The 21,354-nt window shown below is 37.6% G+C and overlaps 1 pseudogene; it reads left to right on the top strand.

The window, feature by feature from the left end:
- The first annotated feature begins 12,931 nt into the window (after positions 1-12,931).
- Positions 12,932-14,943, top strand: LOC101315891 (ATP synthase F(1) complex subunit alpha, mitochondrial-like; annotated as a pseudogene).
- Positions 14,944-21,354: the final 6,411 nt, after the last annotated feature.

The raw sequence follows: 21,354 nt of genomic DNA, 5'->3' as shown, positions 1-21,354 counted from the left end.
TGCCGGTACCATACTGTTTTGATGATTATAGCTTTGTAGTATAGTCTGAAGTCAGGGAGCGTGATTCCTCCAGCTCCGTTTTTCTTTCTCAAGATTGCTTTGGCTATTTGGGGTCTTTTGTGTCTCCATACAGATTTTAAGATTTTTTGTTCTAGTTCTGTGAAAAGTGCCATTGGTAATTTGATAGGGATTTTATTGAATCTGTTGATTGCCTTGGGTAGTATAGTCATTTTGACAATGTTGATTCCTGCAATCAAAGAACAGGGTATATCTTTCCATCTGTTCGTATCATCTTTGATTTCTTTTATCAGCATCTTACAGTTTTCGGAGTACAGGTTGTTTGCTTCCTTAGGTAAGTTTATTCCTAGGTGTTTTATTCTTTTTGATATGATGGTAAATGGGTTGTTTCTTTAATTTCTCTTTCTGATCTTTCGTTGTTAGTGTGTAGAAATTCAACCAGTTTCTGTGTATTAACACATTGTTGACTGGGGGATTTTTGCAGAAACTAACATCTGTGGCTGGCGATTTGTAATGTAAGTGAATATTGAAACACCCACGTTTGAGTAAATATCAACAACTTTTTTTGCACTTAATGTATTTATTTGAAACTTCATACATGTCATACTAAAGCATTCTAATATTTCATTCGAGTGTGATAGGCAGTATAGCAGGCACCTCTGTTCAGGGGAACAGAACATCTATTACAAATATACTGTGTTTCACTGCACTTTCCCCTGGAAGAGCAGACTCTATACTTTCTGGTGGCATTTTTTGTTAGTCCTGTGGGTATTATTTCCTCTAGAATATGTTCTTTTATTTTACCTGATAGTCAACAAGGTGGATCTTTGTTGGGAGCTCTTTTAGAAACGCCACAAGAAGGACCAGGTGCGGGACTAACACTATATTCACCAGAATGGTCAGTTACCCATTCTCTAGCTACTGCTAACAAAATTTGCTTGTAAGTCATTTTGTTCTGTACATTAAGGCTACAGTAAGTTTTAAACGGCTCTAGGTGTGCGTGCTTCAGTAGTTGCGGCGCACGGGCTTAGTTGCTCCGTGGCACGTGGGATCTTCCCAGACCAGGGCTTGAACCCGTGTCCCCTGCATTGGCATGCGAATTCTTAACCACTGTGCCACCAGGGAATTCCTCCTTTTTCATTTCTAATTTTATTGATTTGAGCCCTCTCTTTCTTTTTCTTGATGAGTCTGGCTAAAGATTTATCAATTTTGTTTATCTTTTCAAAGAACCGGCTGTTAGTTTCATTGATCTTTTCTATTGTTTTCTTCATTTCTATTTCATTTATTTCTGCTCTTATCTTTATGATTTCTTTCCTTCTACTAACTTTGGGTTTTGTTTGTTCTTCTGTCTCTAGTTGCTGTAGGTGTAAGTTTAGGTTGTTTATTTGATATTTTTCTCATTTCCTGAGGTAAGATTGTATTGCTGTAAACTTCCCTCTTAGAACTGCTTTTGCCGTGTCCCATAGGTTTTTGAGTGAATTAGAGTCTAATTCACTGATATAACCTGGGCATATACAATTGTGTACACATATACATTATGTGCCTGGCACATAATAGGTGCCTGATAAATATTTGTTAATGCAAGTTCCTCAGCCATTTTACACTTTTTGCTTTGTGCATCTGTACCTTTATATTAAAAAAAGACATTCTTTTTGTACAACATATCATGAACTTATTTCCAAGTCAGTAAGTATATAACTTTCATGGTTATTTCATTGTGTGAAATGAATATCACAGTTGATATATCTTTCACTCAATTATTGGGCATTTTGGTTGCATATAAAAGATTTAAACCTTGGTGTGGGACAAATCTAAAGCCTGCCCTCTTTCCATTATTCCTTGTTGTCTAGATGCTAGAGGGTAACCTAATAAAGTGTGGTTAATATCCATTTGGGGGAGACAAAATAAAGTGTTGAAATATCTCTACTGGAAGAACAGAGAAAATCCAAAACTGGCTCTGTTTTATATCATGAGCAGCAGGCTAGAACCATTTTGCGAAGTAGGGAAAAGACTGAGAATAAAATGTACGGTGGCTAATCCATAATTGGGTTAGAGCACTGGGAGGGGATTGGTTAGTAGTCAGACTTGTGCTTAATCAGATCAGGTTTGTCATTTTATAGCTTTTGGCTTAAAACTAATCAGTAATATGAGTGTGTATTTAGGTAAGGAAGTTAAGCCATAAAGATTTTTTTAAATTATTGTGTTTTTTTTTAGATTTTATCCATGTTAGTATCTTTCAGACATCTTTCCTGAATGAGTTTAGGACCTCCAGTGAGTCCTTATTAGGTCAAGTGTAACTTCACGTTGCTTCTAAGTGTTGATTAGCATCATCATTCATTTAAATAAATCATTATTTTTCATTTAGCTTTCTCAGGTGCTTAATTCTTCCACCCACCCACTCTTTCTTTACTATCTCATACCAATTAGACATTAATAGTTAACACTGATTTTTTTCAGGCAAAGAAGTAAACTATGGTTCTGAGGATTGTTTTTAAGTGGGATGGTGATATGAGATATAATAAGAAAGCTTGAGGAGAGGAAACATTTTGAACCACTGGTGTTTGGAAATTGACCCATAACAGATTATGTTCAATTTTGAGGTAAATGTGTTTTTTGTTTGCTTGTTTGTTTTTCATCTTCATGAGTTTGAAAAGGAGGAAAAAATCCTCTGTTATTTTTTTCTTCAAATCTGAACTAGGAGTTTCAGGCCCCAAACCTTGAGTGGATGATTGAATCAGGAGAGGCCAGAAAGGGGCCCTCTGCCAGGTGAGAGAGGCCACGGGCCCCTGCTTCCTGAAAGAGACTCTATACCTTGTATATTAAAACTGTTCAAAACCACAAAATGCTCTGGGAGGAAGGATTTAGAGCAGGAAGGATTTGGAGAATTTATTTTTAATAATATCCCTCATGTAATGAGATCATTACAGTAACAGTTACGGAGCATTTACTAAGGGCTGTGCCCTGCACTGTGCTCATCATGTACAATGTCTTGTTTTAATATGCAGAACAGCTTTGTGAGGTAGGTTCTGGTACCCCCATTTTCACACATCTTTTAAGCTGCACAGCAGAGATTCAGACCCAGAAGGAGTCTGTGCTCTTGACCACCGTGCCTTACCAGCGGTTCTGCCAATCTGGGCTTAAATAAGCTCAAGCATTCCCCTTCCCTCCCCTAATCTTGTCCCCAAGACTTACAAACTTCTCTGCTCTGATCCAAGAGAGATCTTCTCACTGTGCCCTCAACGGCCTGGGTCAGCAGAGCGCACAGAGTCTGCAAAGGCATCACACGGTATGTATTGGGCCCCCAGGCATTGGTGGTAACCCCACCCAGGCTGATGGCCCAGGATGGCTGGGTTTGGGGGTGACGGGAGATGAACACATGCCATGGTATTTGGGAGCTTATGAACACGCCTGCCACGATAGCGGCTGTTACATCCTTTCTTGGAATAAAGGGAAACAAGGAATCGGCTTAGTGCATATTCTCCAGGGTGAAGAGAATCTTCTCAGTCTCCTCATTAAGGCCATTTTTTTGTATCCAGCATGGGATTCAGGGCACTGTCAACTCACCTATGGCAGTTCTCCATCAATGTCAAGTCTAGTACTAAGATATTATTTGCAAGGCTTAGGTTAGGGACTTTCTGGGGCCAAAATATTTCCACTTATTGGAGAAGAGAGTGGGATTCAGGACCACATTCTTGGTCTATTATTTTGCCCTTTGTAATCTCTTTGGGTTTCACACATGTATCATTTGATGACTTTAAAGGAACCTCAGATTGTCTTGATATTGACTTGATATGTCTGACCTAAGGGTTTCACAGAATATCTCTGAGTTTTCTAGAATACCGTCTGAGCCTTAAAAACCTCTAGCCATTTCTCCAAAGCTTCCGTGTTGATTTGAGAGCATTTTAAATTGCAGAAGCTCTGGGTCCATCTTTTTTCTTTATCTGGAAGACTGCTGCCTACTGCACATGGTCCATGCACTGATAATCAGACTGGAATTGATCTCTCCATGTAGAACCGAGGAAAAACTTTCATGGAAATCCTCTTTTTAGCATCTTCTTTATTACTTGTCCTGTATAATAAAAGGGCAACTCTTCCTCTGGTCTTCCCCTGAAGCTGATGTATTTAAAAATAGAATGAATGTAAAGAATGCTTGTTGTGAACTGTAAGAGTGCGTTTTAGCTAAAAATGGCCTTCTCCTTTTAGCTTCCAGGCAAAGACACAGTTTGGAGGAGAAGGGCAGGCAGAAGTTGGGGGTTGGAGGGTTGACATATTAATATAGTTTGTTTTCTTTTTCTCTGCTGGCTGCTGTCATTTTCTGCCTTGGAAAGTACCTAAGTGGTGCTTGGAAATAAACTCTCCCAGGGAAGGTGGTATGAATATTGATAGTTTTAATTAAAAATCACTTTCTGTCTCTTTGCATGACTTAATTCTTCTTACCTTTTTTCCTAAATATCATGTGTTAAAAACAATATTGAGTTTAAATACAGTGCTAAATAACCATGGTTAACAGCAGAAGACAGGTAGCTCTTTCTTTGATTAAAACAAGTGACTTCTAACAGAGCCTCAGCTGAGGGGCTTGGAGACTGCATAAGTGGTCACTCTGCCTTCTGTTTCTAGAAATAAATTTTTCCTAAGGCTAAAAAGGAGGCCAAGGCCACAGCTCTGAAAGGGGGAAGTTTTTCTTACTGTCGATTAGTGCTCAGTTAACTTTATCAGGGAAGTAATGAGCTTGGGAAAGACTTTAAGTTATACCTTCTACACCTTTCTTCAGAGAGTCTTCACTTCACATACACTGATGCTAAGGTGGGGAGAATTGGTTTCTTCACAACGCAGAAGGCTAGATGGAAAGTATTCTTTGCCTCTGCAAAACCAAGATAGCTAGTATTTCTTGCTGATGATAAGGCATGAGGGCTGGCTGCATAGAAGTAGTGTCCCAACTCTAGGCACAGCTGGGACCCTTTGCCGTCTTACAACGTCCTGTTGGAATTCCAAGCAGATGAAGCCGAGCCCAGAAGTAGTCACAACTATGAAACAATCCTATTGTCAGGCTTTGGCTGCCCTATTTTATATCATGTAGTTCAGATTTGTTCTTTTCCATTTCCTTGCCTGGAATGCCTTTCTCTTACTCTCTTTGGTTTGAGTACGATTAGTTTTTCCAATGTGTTTCTCAAGTTTTACCTACTTAGGATTACAAGTTTTCCGTTCCCAGCCTTAAGAGATCGCCCTTTTCTCTGGAATCCCGTTTTGACTTGTCCCTGTTTCATGCATTTAGTCCTTCGTTCACACTGTGCCCTCTGTCCGATTACGCTTCTCCCAGGTCTTTGCACGAGTGGCTTTTTCTTGAGAAATTCTTCAAGTCTGAACTGAATGCCACTTCTACAGAGAGACCTTCTCTCACTACCATTCTAAAGTAGGAGGCCTTTCTGTATATTCAGAGACCGTCAGGTTCCTAGTACCCAGCACAGTAACTAGCACACAGTAAATGTTTGTTGAATGAATTAACAAATGAATTTATTTGTTAGTTCAATTTAATGTGTAATGATTTTCAGCTTAAGAACAAAAACTTTGGGAGTAAATTCAAACTATGAATTGGAAAGAATTGAAATCTTTAAAATACTGAGTCTTTCATTCTGCAAATATGGTAACTCTCAGAATTTATTAACGTCGTCTTTAAAGTTTCTCAGTAAACTTTTGTAAGTTTCCTTGCAGAGGCTTTATATGTGTTTTATTGTATTGGGTTGGCCAAAAGGTTCGTTCGGGTTTTTCCCTAAGATGGTTCTAGTAGCGCTTAGTTGTCTTTAACTTCATTCGAAACAGTTTTTTTAGATTGTATTGTGACGGCTGTCATATCAGCGTGCATTGAAAAAAAAAACTTACCAAAATTGGTGAATTTTTGTGTGGCCATTTTAATATTGAAGATGGAAGAAAAAACAACATTTTTGGCATATTATGCTATATTATTTCACGAAAGGGGAAAGCACAACTGAAACGCAAAAAAAGATTTTGTGCAATCTGTGGAGAAGGTGCTGTGACTGTTTGAACATGTCAAAAGTGGTTTGTGAAGTTTTGTGCTGGAGATTTCTCTCTGGACGATTCTCCACGGTCGGGTAGACCAGTTGAAGTTGATAGCGATCAAACTGAGACATTAATTGAGAGCAATCAACATTATACCACGTGGGAGATAGCCGACATACTCAAAATACCCAAATCAAGCGCTGAAAATCATTTGCACCAGCTTGGTTATGTTCATTGCTTTAACGTTTGGGTTCCATATAAGTTAAGCGAAAAAACCTTCTTGACTTCCACATGCAATTCTCTACTTAAACGTAAGGAAACGTTCCGTTTTTAAAACAAATTGTGATGCGTGATGAAAACTGGATACCGTACAATAACGTGGAATGGAAGAGATTGTGGGGAAGTGAAATGAACAACCACCAATGACACCAAAGGCCAGCCTTCATCCAAAGAAGGTGATGTATATATGATGGGATTGGAAAGGTGTCCTCTACTATGAGCTCCTTCCAGAAAACCAAACAATTAATTCCAACAAGTGCTGCTCCCAATTAGACCAACTGAAAGTAGCACTCAACGAAAAGTTCCGGAATTAGTCAATAGAAAGTGCATAATCTTCCATCTGGATAACGTAAGACCACATGTTTCTTTGATGACCAAGCAAAAATTGTTACAGCTGGGAAGTTCTGATTCATCCGCTGTATTCACCAGACATTGCACCTTTGGATTTCCATTTATTTCAGTCTTTACAAAATTCTCATAATGGAAAAAAATGTCAATTCCCTGGAAGGCTGTAAAACGCACCTGGAACAGTTCTTTGCTCAAAAAGATTAAAAGTTTTGGGAAGATGGAATTATGAAGTTGCCTGAAAAATGGCAGAAGGTAGTGGAACAAAACGGTGAATGTGTTCAATAACTAGTTCCTGGTGAAAATGAAAAGTGTGTCTTTTATTTTTATTTAAAAACCGAAGGAATTTTTTGGCCTGCCCAATATTTATTACTAGATGTAATTTATAAATAGTATCTATTTACATTTAGTTTTTATTACTTGCATATAGAAAAATAAAAAGAACAAAAACTTTGATAACTCCTAGAATTGAGACATAAACAGAAGAGATGCGACGCATGTCTGCTTGTGTAAGGAACTAAGAAATTTTCTGCAAAGTAATTCATGCTAGTAGATGAAATCTGTGGGATGCCAGGGTATGTTTCAAGGGTAGTAGTACAAGTAAACAGGAATGACTCGGCATGTTCTGCTCATATTCTCTGTGGTGTTCTAGTTTTTCTCTGGGGATCTTGAGAAAATTTTTTTTTTTTATCTTTAAACAGTGTTTAATGCACATCTGACTGTATTATGATAGATGGATATAATTTAAATAAGACATGATCAAACTTTTAATCTAGTTATTTCTATGCAAAAAAGTCATTATGTATTTTAATATAGAAAATAAATGATTTTTGAAGTTGATTTTTTAAAATACTCTAGCATTTTGAAGTTGAAGTTGAGAAAATTTGTTTCTTAACTTCCATTACTTTAATAGTATGACTTTTGGCAAATATGTGATTTCTGACTCAGTCAGTGCCTTCAACTCCAAAGCATTGATGATGCCTATCCTTTGTGACCCCATGGGGTTTTGTTACAATAAACAGAGTATATCTAAAACCCTTTGAGTTCTTAGGAAGGAAATATATAAAAGAAGTATAATGAAATTGTTCATCTCAAGTTCCTAGCACGAGGCCTTGCACAGAGTTGGTTCAATACATATTTAATTATCACGTGAAAAGGAGTCTGTGGAATAGCACTTATAAAGCAATAGAAAGATATTTTACATTTCTTAGATTGTGTCACAATGCAGTCCACATCCAGGACTTAGAGTTTTCTAAAAAACTCTGTTACATGGTACAGTATTTCAATAGGATATCAATTTAATGGGTTATGACTAGCATTTTGAAGTAATGGAATAAAATGGAAATAAATATCAGATGGCATCATAAATAATAACAGTATTTCCTGAAACTTTTGATTCATATATCTGTGTGTGTGTGTGTGTTTCCTGGGTCATGATGTAAAATATATTTCTTTGGTAGGTTGAGGTTAAAAAAAGTTTTGAAGGCCACTGATATAATTATACAGATTATAATTTACACAGAGCTGTTCTCATTTTGCTTGATTTAAGAAGACAAATAATTGGAACAGAATTGTAGTTTGCTGCTAAGCAGCAAGGAAATAACAGAATTCTATGCCAGAAAAGCTGTATAGGACTCCCCCCACTGCAACCCCGGTTGGGGAGGTAATTAGAAGAAACTAAAATACATCTGCTTTACTAATCAAGTCATGTCCTGGGAGGTCCTTGGTCAATTTTTTTTTTTTTCCTTTGACCGTGCCGCATAGCATGCGGGATCTTAGTTCCTTGACCGGGGATCGAACCCGTGCCCCCTGCCGTGGAAGCATGGAGCCCTAACCACTGAACCGCCAGGGAATTTCCTGGTCAAATTTTTCTTTATAAGCTTCCCTCCTCTCATACTGTGCAATTAATGATTTTCTCATTTCTTATAGGAAACAAATGGCACTGTCAAATTATGACTATCAACTAATGTTTTTAAGTCACACCAAGAACTGTGCACATGCTATCATGAAGACAAATTTTACATATTGCTTAAAAGGAACGAAAATTTATATTGTTCACATTCCTGTAACAAGTCCCTCTCTTTCTTCAAATTATGCTTGCTACTTAATATATCTACCTGAGGAAACCTTCCTCACTGAACCTATTTCAAACGAGGCGACAGAGCTTTACATTTATTTTACTATGAAAAGTTCATCCATACAGCAAGGTTGAAAGGATATGCCCACCATCTTGATTCTACCATTAATTCTTTTGTTATACTCTGCCACATCTATCAATTAAACCATTTTATTTTTTTATGCTCTTTGAAACAAATTACAGTTTTCAGCCACTTTTCCCTAAGTACTATAACATGCATGTCATTAACTCAAGTTTAGTATTTAAAATTTCTTCCCTAGATGTAAAGTTTATATACAATGAAATGCACACATTTTTAGCATACATTAGCTGAGTTTTGACAAATTCATTAGCCTGCTCCCCAAACTTCTGTTAATATGTAGAACACTACCATCCCACCAAAAAGGCCCCTTATATGGTCCCTAGTCAAATCCTACCCCACCCCAAGGCAGTTTTTTCCACCATAGATTAATTTTGCCTTTTCTAGAATTTCATATAAATGGAACCATACCGTGTGTGCTCTTGTTTCTGGCTGCTTTCACTCATCATAATGTTTCTGATTTTCATTTACGTTGTTGCGTATGTAATTTGTTTAATGCTGAGTAGCATTTCATTATATGAACGTAACACAGTTTGTATATTTCTTCTCCCATTGATAAACATTTGGGCTCTTTCTAGTTTAGGGCTATTATGATAAAACTGCTGTGAATGTTCTTTTTTAAAAATATTTATTTATTTATTTATTTGGCTGCATTGGGTCTTAGTTTCTGCACGTGGGATTCATTGTTGCAGTGCGCCAGCTCAGTAGTTGCAGCACACGGGCTCTAGAGTGCACGGGCTCGGTAGTTGTGGCACGTGGGCTTAGCTGCCCCACAGCTAAGGGATCTCGGTAGTTGTGGCACGTGGGCTTAGCTGCCCCACAGCTGAGGGATCTTAGTTCTCTGACCAGGGATTGAACCCACGTCCCCTGCATTGGAAGACGGATTCTTAGCCACTGCGCCACCAGGAATTCCCATGAACATTCTTATAGAAGTCTTTTTTGTGAACATACATTTTCATTTCTTTTGGATAGATACCTAGGAGTGACATTACTGGGTCGTATGGTAAGTGTGTTAAGAAATACACGGTGTCTTCCAAAGTGGTTGTGCATTTGGCACTCTCACTGGCAGTAGAGTTTTGATTAGATGTCTCCATGTTTGCCCACACTCAGGGAGGTAATAGCAGGGCCATAACACCTCACTCCTTTGACACAGTTGCTCCGTTGTGCCCACAGGACATAGTTGTAGATGGTGAGCAAACACGTAACGTCGTGTGAGTGGAGGTCCCGAACTGTTCATGCACACACGGGAAAAAAGAAAGTTCTACCAGCAGAAGGATGAAAAAGCATTGTCTTCAAGACAGAGAATAAAGGGACTAATAGAAGGACCCTTGGACCAGTCTCTGTCTGTTGGTGTCCCCAAACGTATCTCATTGCTAATTTAAAGAAAGTGAGGCCTAGCCCAGAGGAGAGAGTAACTCTGGCAATATTCTAAACCAAGTTGCTACCTATTTCCCTGGGAATAATTGTGTGTGTGTGTGTGTGTGTGTGTGTGTGTGTGTGTGTGTATAATTGTTTTCTTGTACTGTAGATTTACTGCACAACTCTCAGGTACCTGTAGAATGGGTTTTTAATTTCTATTCCATATTCCTGTCAGTTTGCATGTTTTTCTTTATTCTGTTAATATGGTGAATTGCATTGATTGATTTTCAAATATTTAACTAACATTGCATTAAATGTTGTAATGTGTTATTTATTTTTTATGTTATTGGATTCAATTTGCTACTATTTTGTTTTAGGGGTTTTTAAATCAATAGATTTATGAGATTTATGAAAAAAATTGGTCTGTAATTTTCTGTCCTTGTAAGTCCTTCAGTTTTGGTATTGAGTTTATTCTGATATCATAAGACAACTTGAAAAGTATTCTCTATAAGAGCATGTGTAAGATTGATATTATTTCTTTGTTAATTTAGAAGTCTCTAGTGAAGTGATATGGCCTGGAGATTTCTTTTGGGGAAGGTCTTTAATTATGGGTTCATTTTCTTTCATAGGTATAGGGTTATTTAGATTTACTTTTAATTTTTGTGTTAGTTTTAGTAAGTTGGTTTTTCTCTGTTTTTCTTGTCCATTTAAATTTTCAAGTTTATTGGCATAAAATTGTTGGTAATATCTTATTGTCCTTTTTATATCTACTGCATGGTTTGTAATGATGTTGCCTTTCATTTATATTAGTTTTTGCTTTGCTCTTCAGTTATTTCTTAGATAAAAGGTAGCATTTTTGGGCTTCCCTCGTGGTGCAGTGGTTGGGAGTCTGCCTGCCGATGCAGGGGACACGGGTTCGTGACCCGGTCTGGGAGGATCCCACATGCCGCGGAGCGGCTGGGCCCGTGAGCCATGGCCACTGAGCCTGCATGTCCGGAGCCTGTGCTCCGCAACGGGAGAGGCCGCAACAGTGAGAGGCCCACGTACTGCAAAAAAAAAAAAAAAAAAACAAAGGTAGCATTTTATGCCCACTGTCTGACATGATTTATACATTTAAAAATATATTCTGGAGATCACTTCATAGCAGTATTCAAGAGTTTCTCATTTTTAAACGTTGCACAGGACTTCATTGTGTGGCTGTTCATGCCTCCAGTCCCCTTTTAATGAATATTTGGTTTGTTTTCAGTCTTTTTACTGTAACAAATAGTGCTGAAGGGAATACCTTTGTATGTATGTATTAAAACAAACTTGCTGGTTATGATCTCGTTTATATGTGGAATCTCAAACAAAAACAAAAACCAAGTTCATAGATAGAACAGATTGGTGGTTGCTAGAGGCGGGAGTTGGAGGGTGGGCAGATGGGTAAAGGGAGTCGAAAGGTACAAATTTCCATTTATAAAATAAATAAGTCGTGGTGATGTAGTGTACAGCATGGCGAGTATAGTTAATAATACTGTATTGCATGTTTGAAAATCCTTAGGGGAGTAGTAAATCATCAAAGCTCACGTCACGAAAAAAATTGCGTAACTATGTATGGTGATGTATGTTAACTAGACTTGCTGTGGTGATCATTTCACAGTGTATACAAATATCGAATCATTATGTTATGTACCTAATATCATTATGTTATGTACCAAATATCGTTATGTTATGTACCAAATATCATTATGATATGTACCAAATATCGAATATGATATCAAATATCATGTTATGATATCATATGTTATGTACCAAATATCATTATGATATGTACCAAATATCGAATATGATATCAAATATCATTATGTTATGTACCAAATATCGAATCATTATGTTATGTACCTAAGTTGTATGTAATGTACCTAACATATAAAGTTGTATGTCAGTTATACCTAAATAAAAAATTAATTAAAAAATTTTTTGCTAGTGTTATCTTTGGGATAGATTTCTAGAAATGGGATTTCCTAAAAATGGGGGAGGGGCAATAACTATAGATTAAATTTAAAAGCTTTAACAACCAAATACGGTAGATGATCCTTGATTGGATCCTGCTATGAAAAAGTGAGCTATAAATAACACTGAGGATGTGGGTAAATTTAAATACAGAATGGGTGTGAGTTGAAACTAGAGAGCTATTTTCATGTTGGGGAGGCAATACCATTGTATTTAGATAGAATTTTTTTTTTCTTTTAGAAGTGTAAAGTATTTTGGCATAAAATGTCATAATGTGTGACACTTACTTTGAAACAACTCAACCAGAATAATAAAAAATGAAATAGATTGATAAATCAATAAAGCTATTATGACAGAATGTTAACAGTGGCTGAATCTCAGTGGATTTATAGGCGTTCATTGTACTATTTTTTTCTACTTTTGTATGTTTGTAAATTTCATAATAAAAAGTAAAAAAATTAAATTATACAAGCATATATATTATGTATCTAGTGAGTTATTCTTGCATTATTTTATCTTTACATGTGACTTTATCCATAGTAAGGATTATTTCTTAGAAACATTTTGTCTGATACTAATGTAATTATCTCATAATCCTCTTACATAGTATCTCAAGATACTGGTGTAATTTCTTTTGGTTAATATTTGCTTGGAAGTCGGTCCAGAGGTTGCAGCTGCAGAGGAACCACCCAAGGAGAGCTGCAAAGATGCTGTCTGGACACGTGGCCTTGGGCTGTGGCTTGCACCCTCCCTTGGCAGGCCAGACTGGTCTTCAGAATGCTTTGGGATCATCCTTCATTGCCACAGGGAACCTCCATGCCTCTTAACACTTGTCTTCAGACGACTGGCACTGCTGAGGTATCCTCTGTTCTTGAAGAGCGTAATCTTGGAGCCAAAACCTCTGTTGACTGTGAAGAAACAGGTGTGTCTCAAGTATTGATGATAGTATTGGTTGAATACATGGGCTGAGGAATGTTCAAGCAGACGAAATGGTAGTGTTTTCTTCAGGCTTAAAGGGTATGTTTCAACTTGGGAACTGACAATGTTGGTTTTGTTGTGTTTGGACATGATAAACTAATTAAGGAAGGAGATACTGTGAAGAGGACGGGAGCCATTGTGAATGTTCTAGTTGGTGAGAAGCTACTGGGTTGTATAGTAGATGCCCTTGGTAATGTCACTGATGAAAAGGATCCAGTTGGTTCCAAGACCCAATGGTGAGTTGGCCTGAAAGCCCCTGGCATCATTTCTCCAATCTCTGTGCAGAAACCAGTGCAGACTGGCATTAATGCTGTGGATAGCTTGGCACTGATTGGTTGTGGTCAGTACAGGCTGACGATTGGTGACTGACAGACTGGCAGAACATCAATGATTGACATAATTATTAACCAGAAACATTTCAGTGATGGATCTGATGGAAAGAAGCAGCTATACTATATCTACACTGCTATCGGTCAGAAGAGATCCACTGTTGCCCAGTTGGTGAAAACACTTACAGATGTGGATGCCATGAAGAACACCAGTGTGGTTTCAACCACTGCTGCTGACACTGCCCTCCATCAGTACCTGACTCCTTATTCTTGCTGTGCTGTGGGAGAGCATTTTAGGGATAATGGCAAACATGCTTTGATCATCTGTGATGAATTATCCAAGCAGGCTGGTGCCTCTGCTGGTCTACAGACCACTCAGCTACTCGTGAGGTCCAGCCTGATGATGTGTTCTACTTACACTCCCGTCTACAGGAGAGCAGACATAATGGACGATTCTTTTGGTGGTGGCTCCTTGACTTCTTTACCAGAAACACAAGCTGGTGATGTGTCTGCTTACATTCCAACGAATATCGTTCCTATCAGTGATGGACAGATCTTCTTGGAAACAGAATTGTTCTACAAAGGTATCTGCCCTACCATTTACATTGTTTTTTCTGTGTCCTACGTCAGAAATGCTGCCCACACCAGGTCTGTGAAGCAGGGCCAGGCACCGTGAAGTCAAAATTGGCTCCTATGGTGAGGTTGCTGAGCTTGCCCAGTTCAGTTCTGACCTCCATGCTTCTACTCGACAACTCTTGAGTCGTCGTGAGTATCTGAGTTGCTGAAGCAGGGACAATATTCTATGGCTGTTGAAGAACTCGCAGCTCTTACGCTGGGTTAAGTGAGTATCTTGGTAACTGGGGCTGTTTCTATTTGTGTGTGTGTGTTTTGTTTTTGGTTTTGCTGAAGTATTTAAAAGCACATCTTAGATGGCATGCTATTTTACCCAGCCACTTCATTATGCTTTGAAAGACAAAATTTTTTTCCTTAGGTAACCGCAAATCCATTTTTACATCTAACAAAGGAAATAAAACATTTCTGAGGTTTTAATATAAACTATTAACATTTCTCCAGTTGTCTCAAGAAATGCCTTTTTACAATTACGTTTTTCAGATCAGAGTCCAAACAAGGTCCACATCTTGAATTTGGTTCTTAGGGTCTCTAGGATCTCCTTTCATCTGGAGGACTGCTCCTTTTCCCCTCCCTTATTCCATTTACTCCTTTTTTTTTTTTTTTTTTGTAGTACGTGGGCCTCTCACTGTTGTGGCCTCTCCCGCTGCGGAGCACAGGCTCCGGACGCGCAGGCTCAGCGGCCATGGCTCACGGGCCCAGCCACTCCGCGGCATGTGGGATCTTCCCGGACCGGGGCACAAACCCGCGTTCCCTGCATCGGCAGGCAGACTCTCAACCACTGCGCCACCAGGGAAGCCCCTCCATTTACTTCTTGAAGAAAGTGGGTCAGTAGTCCTGCTGTCTAGAAGTGAGATCTAAAGACTCGATTAAATTCTGTTTCAAGTTTTGACGAGACTAGCTGTAGGTGATGTTACAGACTTTATATTGTTTCATCACCTGGAGAACCACATAGTGTCAGGTTGTCTCACGTTTGTAGTAATGCTTAATTCAGGTGGTGACAGCGTAGTTCCTTCATTGTGAAGTTTCCCAACAGTCTTTTAACTAATGATTTTAATATCTATTGATGACTATTGTCTGATTCATTTTGAAATAGGGGTTGCAAGATGGTGATTTTCTAATTTGATCATTACTTCTACATTTATTAGCTAGAAGTCTTCTGTATAGAAAAACTTTTCTGCATCCTTTAGGCTTATTTGGTTACCCTGAAATACTGTTCATACCGAAAAGACAGGAAAGATCTTTAATTATTTCCTTTAAATTATCCAATTTCAGAGTAATGTGTTGGTTACCTAGCAACCTCCATGCTGTCCAAAGAATCTCTCTCTCTGTCTTTTTCCTTTTTTGCATGTCACTACGAACTCATGGCTTTACACATTCAATGTATTTCTGTCAGTTGCAGTTGTTTGATACTCACATTATTCTATTTTGGCCACAAGGGGGAACATTTTGATATTTTCTGTATTTATTTAATATGGCAATATTAGCTTTTGATAGCTTCCTTGCTTTCTATCATAATGTGGTATCCCAAGCTCAGTTGGTACATTTCCTGGAATTGACTGTTGATAAAAAACCCTGAGTCCTTTTCGTGTGTGAAGGTGTTTTGAGACCAGAGTATGGAATTCTTGTTGCTACTTGATTATCATTGTTAATTGGCCCTTCAGTGGACAGTTAGAAAATAAGTACCTTTTTAAAAATAAAGTTACAAGTTTATACTGATATTTACAACCACAATTTAAAATTACAAGGTTTTTTAACTGACATTTTGATGCTGAACATTAGTCCTTAGCAGCTTTAACATAGTTTCTTAGTTGTATTATGTTAAAATATATTCATGTTAATAATAATACAATTGTTACTATTAACAATAAGAATACTAAGTGACATTAGGTATTTTAAGATTTGTTTGCCCTTTTAATATTTTTGTCCTAGGAATGTATTGCACTAAAAAGTGTATAGTCAGAGTATTTTGTTCTAAGATCAATTGGAATAATTCTTTTCTCTGCGTGATTTTGTTACCAAACTGATATACCATTAGGTTCATTTGTTTCAGTTAGTTTTCAACTTCTAGGCATTGGTTTTTATTTTCTTAAATTTAGTTTTGTGTTTTGTGTACTACCTCCTTCTTGAAGCAGTTCTTTAAAAAATTTTTTTATTGACATATAGTTGGATTTATAATGTTGTGTTAGTTTCAGGTGTACAGCAAAGTGATTCAGTTATACATATATGTACATATATATATTCTTTTTAAGATTCTTTTCCATTATAGGTTATTACAGGATATTGAGTATCGTTCCCTGTGCTATATTGAATATTACTATATTTGTATATAATAATATATATTGCTATACTGAAATACTTCCTTTAATTTTCTTTTGGGACACTACTTTTTCTTACATTTTATTTTTATTTTTTTTCTGTCTCACTTGGGGCTTCGATTAAGTCTCCTTTCCTGGTTCTTCCTCCTCTTCCTGCTCTTAACTTTGGAGTGTACCAGGACCTCTCCTCTGTTTATATTCATTTCCTAGTGAATGCATCTTGTCCCATGCTTTTAAATACCACCTATTTTCTGATCACTCACAAATTTATATCTCTGCCTGGGCTTCTTCCTTGAATTGCAGATCTAGGTATACAACTTTTTATTCACTATTGGCACTTGAATGTCTAGTAGGACGTCTAGACTTAGCATATCCAAAGATGAGCCCTCAATTTCCATCCAGCTGTTCCTCTGGCAGTCTCCCCTGTTTCAGTAAATGGCAACTCTATCACCTTGCTCAGGCCTAATACCTTGAAGTCATCTCTGATTCTTTTCTCTCAAATCCTGTACCCAATTCACCAATATATCCTGTCAGCTTCTACCTTTGAAATATATTAAGAATCCAATCAATCCTCCATTTCTCACCAAGTCCACTGCCATCACCCCCAACTAAGCTGCTGTAAATTCACCTGGATTATTGTAATGGCCTCATAACAGGTCTTCCTGTTTCCATCCATGCTTCTTTACAAGGTATTCTCTACTTGGCAGTCAGAGTAAGCTGTTAAAAGTCATTCCTTTGTTCAAAACTCTCCAGTACAGTCCTTCAAAATAATCTAGGTTTGGGGAAGGTGGATAGAGGTATAGATGGCCATGTATTGCTAATCGCTGAAACTGAGCGATGGCAACTTTAAATTCATTATATTTTTCTTTTATTTTCATATACATTTGATACATAAAACAAAATCCAAACTCTTCAAAGGCTTTACAGTTGTCTGTAACTGCACCAATATGGTAGCCACTAGCCACATGTGGTTACTGAGCACTTGAAATGTGCTAGACTGAATGTAGATGTACTGTGAGTATAAAATACACAATGGATTTTAAAGACTTCTTAAGAAGGAAAAAACGTAAAATACCTCATTAATATTTTGTTACATTGATTATGTATCGAAATCATATTTTGGATATGGTGCTTCCAATAAAATACAGTATTAAAATTAATTTCATTTTGGACTTCCCTGGTGGTCTAGTGGTTTGGACTTGGTGCTTTCACTGCTGTGGCCCCGGGTTCAATCCCTGGTCGAGGAAGATCCCACAAGCTGAGTGGCGTGGCAAAAAAAAAATTGTTTCTTTGTATTTTTAAAAATATGGCTGCTAGAAGATCTTTGTATGTGGCTCACATCATCTTTCCATTGGATCTGTGGCCATGCTTTCTCTCTGAACTTATCTCCTACGTTTTTCTCTCTCCTTATTTTTTTTTGGCCACGCGGCTTGTGGGATTTTAGTTCCCCGACCAGGGATTGAACCTGGGCCCTCGGCAGTGGAAGCGCAGAGTCCTAACCACTAGACCTCCAGGGAGGTGCCTTTTCCTCTCCTTAGCTCACACCACTCCAACCACACCGATCTCTCTGCTTAGAACAAGCAGAATACATTTCTGTCTCGGGACCTTTGCACTTGCTAACCTGTCTGCCTGGAGGTCCCTTTCTCAGTGTCCTGTGACTCACTCTCTTGTTTCCTTCAGAGATACTTACCTGATCTGTATAACACCTCATCCCCTTCCCTCTCTATTCCCCTTAATCTGCTTTCTTTTTCTTTGTAATACTTATCACCACTGACTTGTGTTTTGTTAATTTGTATTCCTGTATCCTGAGCACCTAGCATAATGCTTATACAGCGTAGGGCTTTTGGTAACAGTTTGTGGAATGGATGTCTATAGATTGTGCAAGTAATTATGTTAAGTTCAATACTGATTTCTTCTGCAATAAGGTTCAGGTTTCCTAAATATATAAAGGGTAAAAATTATTAGAGTAAAATAAACTTTAATTATAACTACATGAAATTCCCTGCATGAGGAAACAGATGCTTTATAAAATGATATGATAGCTACTTTATTCCCTTCAAAGGAATTAAGGTAAAATAACCTTATACTAAATAATTTTTATGTATTTGTATAATTAGTAAGATGGAGAGTTTAGAGATACTTAGGAGATACTCAAGAACGTAAACAAAATACAGACCAAGACTTACTTAAGGGTCAGAAATGTTTTTTATCCAGTAGATAATATCCAGTTTCTCCAAGGAGTTTTCCAAATTCTCTTATTAGTCTGGCATTTTTATTGTATTCATGGTAACCCAGTAAAGTGGGCTATGTCAAGGAGCTTAGAAATTTTTTTGGATACACTGAAATTTTTCCTGTGTTAGTAATTATAACTTGCTCTGTTTATAAAATAACTTTTGAAGGCAGCCATTGTTTTTTATTTAAAATTAAAACTATGAAGGAGGGAAAGGAACCAAAAAAAGGAGAAATGAGAAAGGAATATTTTTAATTTATTGTCTTCATTTTAAAATATAAGATGACTAAATGTACCAATGAAATAATTTAAAAGCAAGGATATCTTTTCCTTATCTGAATATACTTGCAAATTCTATTTTAATTTTAAACAGTCTTGGTCACAGCATCCCTTCAACTGTAACAGGAAAAATGAAATGACGCCAACAAGGTATGTGACAACTTGAGTTGTGAAATTTCAATAGGCAAAACTGACGAATCAGGGCTAGCATTATATTAAAGACGTTTAACTAAGACGTTTGAAGTACATCCTCAGTGATTTTTTTGTTTTTTCCTCAGTGATATTTTGGAATATTATTTTGTGCTTGTTTAACAAACATTTACTGACTGTATATTGTATGTCAACACTGTACCAACTACCCAAGGTTACAAAACTATACTTTCAGAGTGGCTGTCCTTCACTGAGTGCTAATTAAATGTCAAGTAAGTTTACAGAGATTATTTTAGTTAATCCTCGCAAAAGAGGTAATTTTATTACTCTCAGTATTCCAATGAGGGAATAGAGGCTTTCCAAAGAGTTCTGTTTTCAAAAAGTTTGCCATCTAGAGCGATGAGAATAGCAGTAGATAGAATATAAAGTGCTAAATGCTACAATAAAGAAAGGGTGCAGAGGAAGGGTTGCCTTTGGAGTTGGGAATGAGGAAAGCCTTCCAGAGAACAGGAGACTTGTTCTGAATTTGAAAGGTAGGGAGGAGTTTGCATGGTGAAGAGTGGAGAATATTGCCAGCATATGCAAAGACATTGAACTCTGAAATGATTTGAGCATTAGTGAGAACTTTTCTATAAGCCTTTGATTTATTCATCATCTACCACACATTCTGTATTTCCATATTCAAACAAAGATCTGGCTTAGGCAATGAGGAATCATCTGATTGAGTTATTATCAAGGGCTGGAGTGCTGGCAGGGCTTGTTCGTATTAGCATATGGGTTAGAACTTCACGTCCTAGGCTTGGGCCTTAACTTGGCAGGTCTCCTGGGGGTAGATTCCACACTGAATAGCAGAATGGCTAAGAAAACAAATTCTTGTGCCAGACTGGGTTTAAATCGCAGCTCTGCCACTTCTAACCAGCGGATGTGACCTTGGGTATGTTACCAGACATTTTTATGCCTCAGTATCTTCATTTGGAAAATGAGAACAATAATGGCAGAACCTACTTCATCATAGGATTGTTACGAGGATAAAAGAAGTTAATAGATACAAAGCTCTGAGAATAGTGCCTGGTACATAGGAAGCTCTGTATAAGTACTAAGTACTAGTATTACTTGAGACTAGTATTTAAACAAAAATGCTACTTTGTTCATTTAGAGTGAACTTTGTTCTTTTCTCATGGTGCTAAGAGTCTCCTAGGTCCTACTTTTTTGGTATTAAGATGCCTGAGATGCTAAATTTTGAATCAGAAAGTTGTTTGCTGGGAATCGGCATAGAATATTTGTCCTAGGTCCTGGTAAAGGCCAGTGAGATATCTCTCCACCATAACAGAAACATTCTCTGTTCGTTGGGTTACATCTCCCAGAATCATTATCTTACTCCTTTGTTGCTATCTGCCAGGCCAGATATAGCTAGTGGGTTCAGAGTCGAATGGAGATAAAACTTGGAAAGAACCCCTGAAGTGCTAGTTGTTAAGCCAGGATCTTTTTGATAAGACACGCAGGGTGACCTATCGGAGGCACTGCTGTCTACTCTACAGCCCCTGTGGTGGAAAATGGCTGGGGTTTCCCTGACTTGGAAGGACTTGGAGCAATTCCTGTAGTTCCTTGATTATTACAATGTCCCTGATAGACTAGAGACAAGGAAGGCTTTTTTACAGAACTCTTGATGCATTCTTTAGAACCCTCAGCTAAGTAAACTAGCTCAGGACTTTGCTTGGAGCTCTCAAAGACATGTTTCAACTTTGCTGAATTCATTTATTAGTTCTAACAGTTTTGGGGGTGAGTTTTTAGGGTTTTCTATATATAATATCACGTCATCTGCAAACAGAGACAGTTTTACTACTTCCTTTCTGATTTGGATCCTTATTATGTCTTTTTATTGCCTAATTGCTCTGGCTAGTACTTCTAGTACTATGTTTAATAAAAGTGGCAAGAGTGGGCATGTGTGTTTTGCTCCTGATCTTAGAGGAAAAACTTTCTTACCACGGAGTATGATGTTAGCTGTGGGCTTATCATATATGACCTTTCTTATGTTGCGAAACATTCTCTCTGTGCCTAGTTTGTTGACAGTTTTTATCATGAATGGATTTCAGATTTTGTCAAGTGCTTTTTCTGCATCTGTTGAGATGATCATACAATTTTTAACCTTCATTTTGTTGTGTGATGTATCATATTAAAATCTCCTTTGACTGTTGTTGCAGGTGTGTGCTTCTGGC

The sequence above is a fragment of the Tursiops truncatus genome, chromosome 9, assembly GCF_011762595.2.
Source record: "Tursiops truncatus isolate mTurTru1 chromosome 9, mTurTru1.mat.Y, whole genome shotgun sequence".
Taxonomy (NCBI): domain Eukaryota; kingdom Metazoa; phylum Chordata; class Mammalia; order Artiodactyla; family Delphinidae; genus Tursiops; species Tursiops truncatus.
Note: the sequence above shows the minus strand (reverse complement) of the source record. Positions and strands in the feature narration are given on the sequence as shown.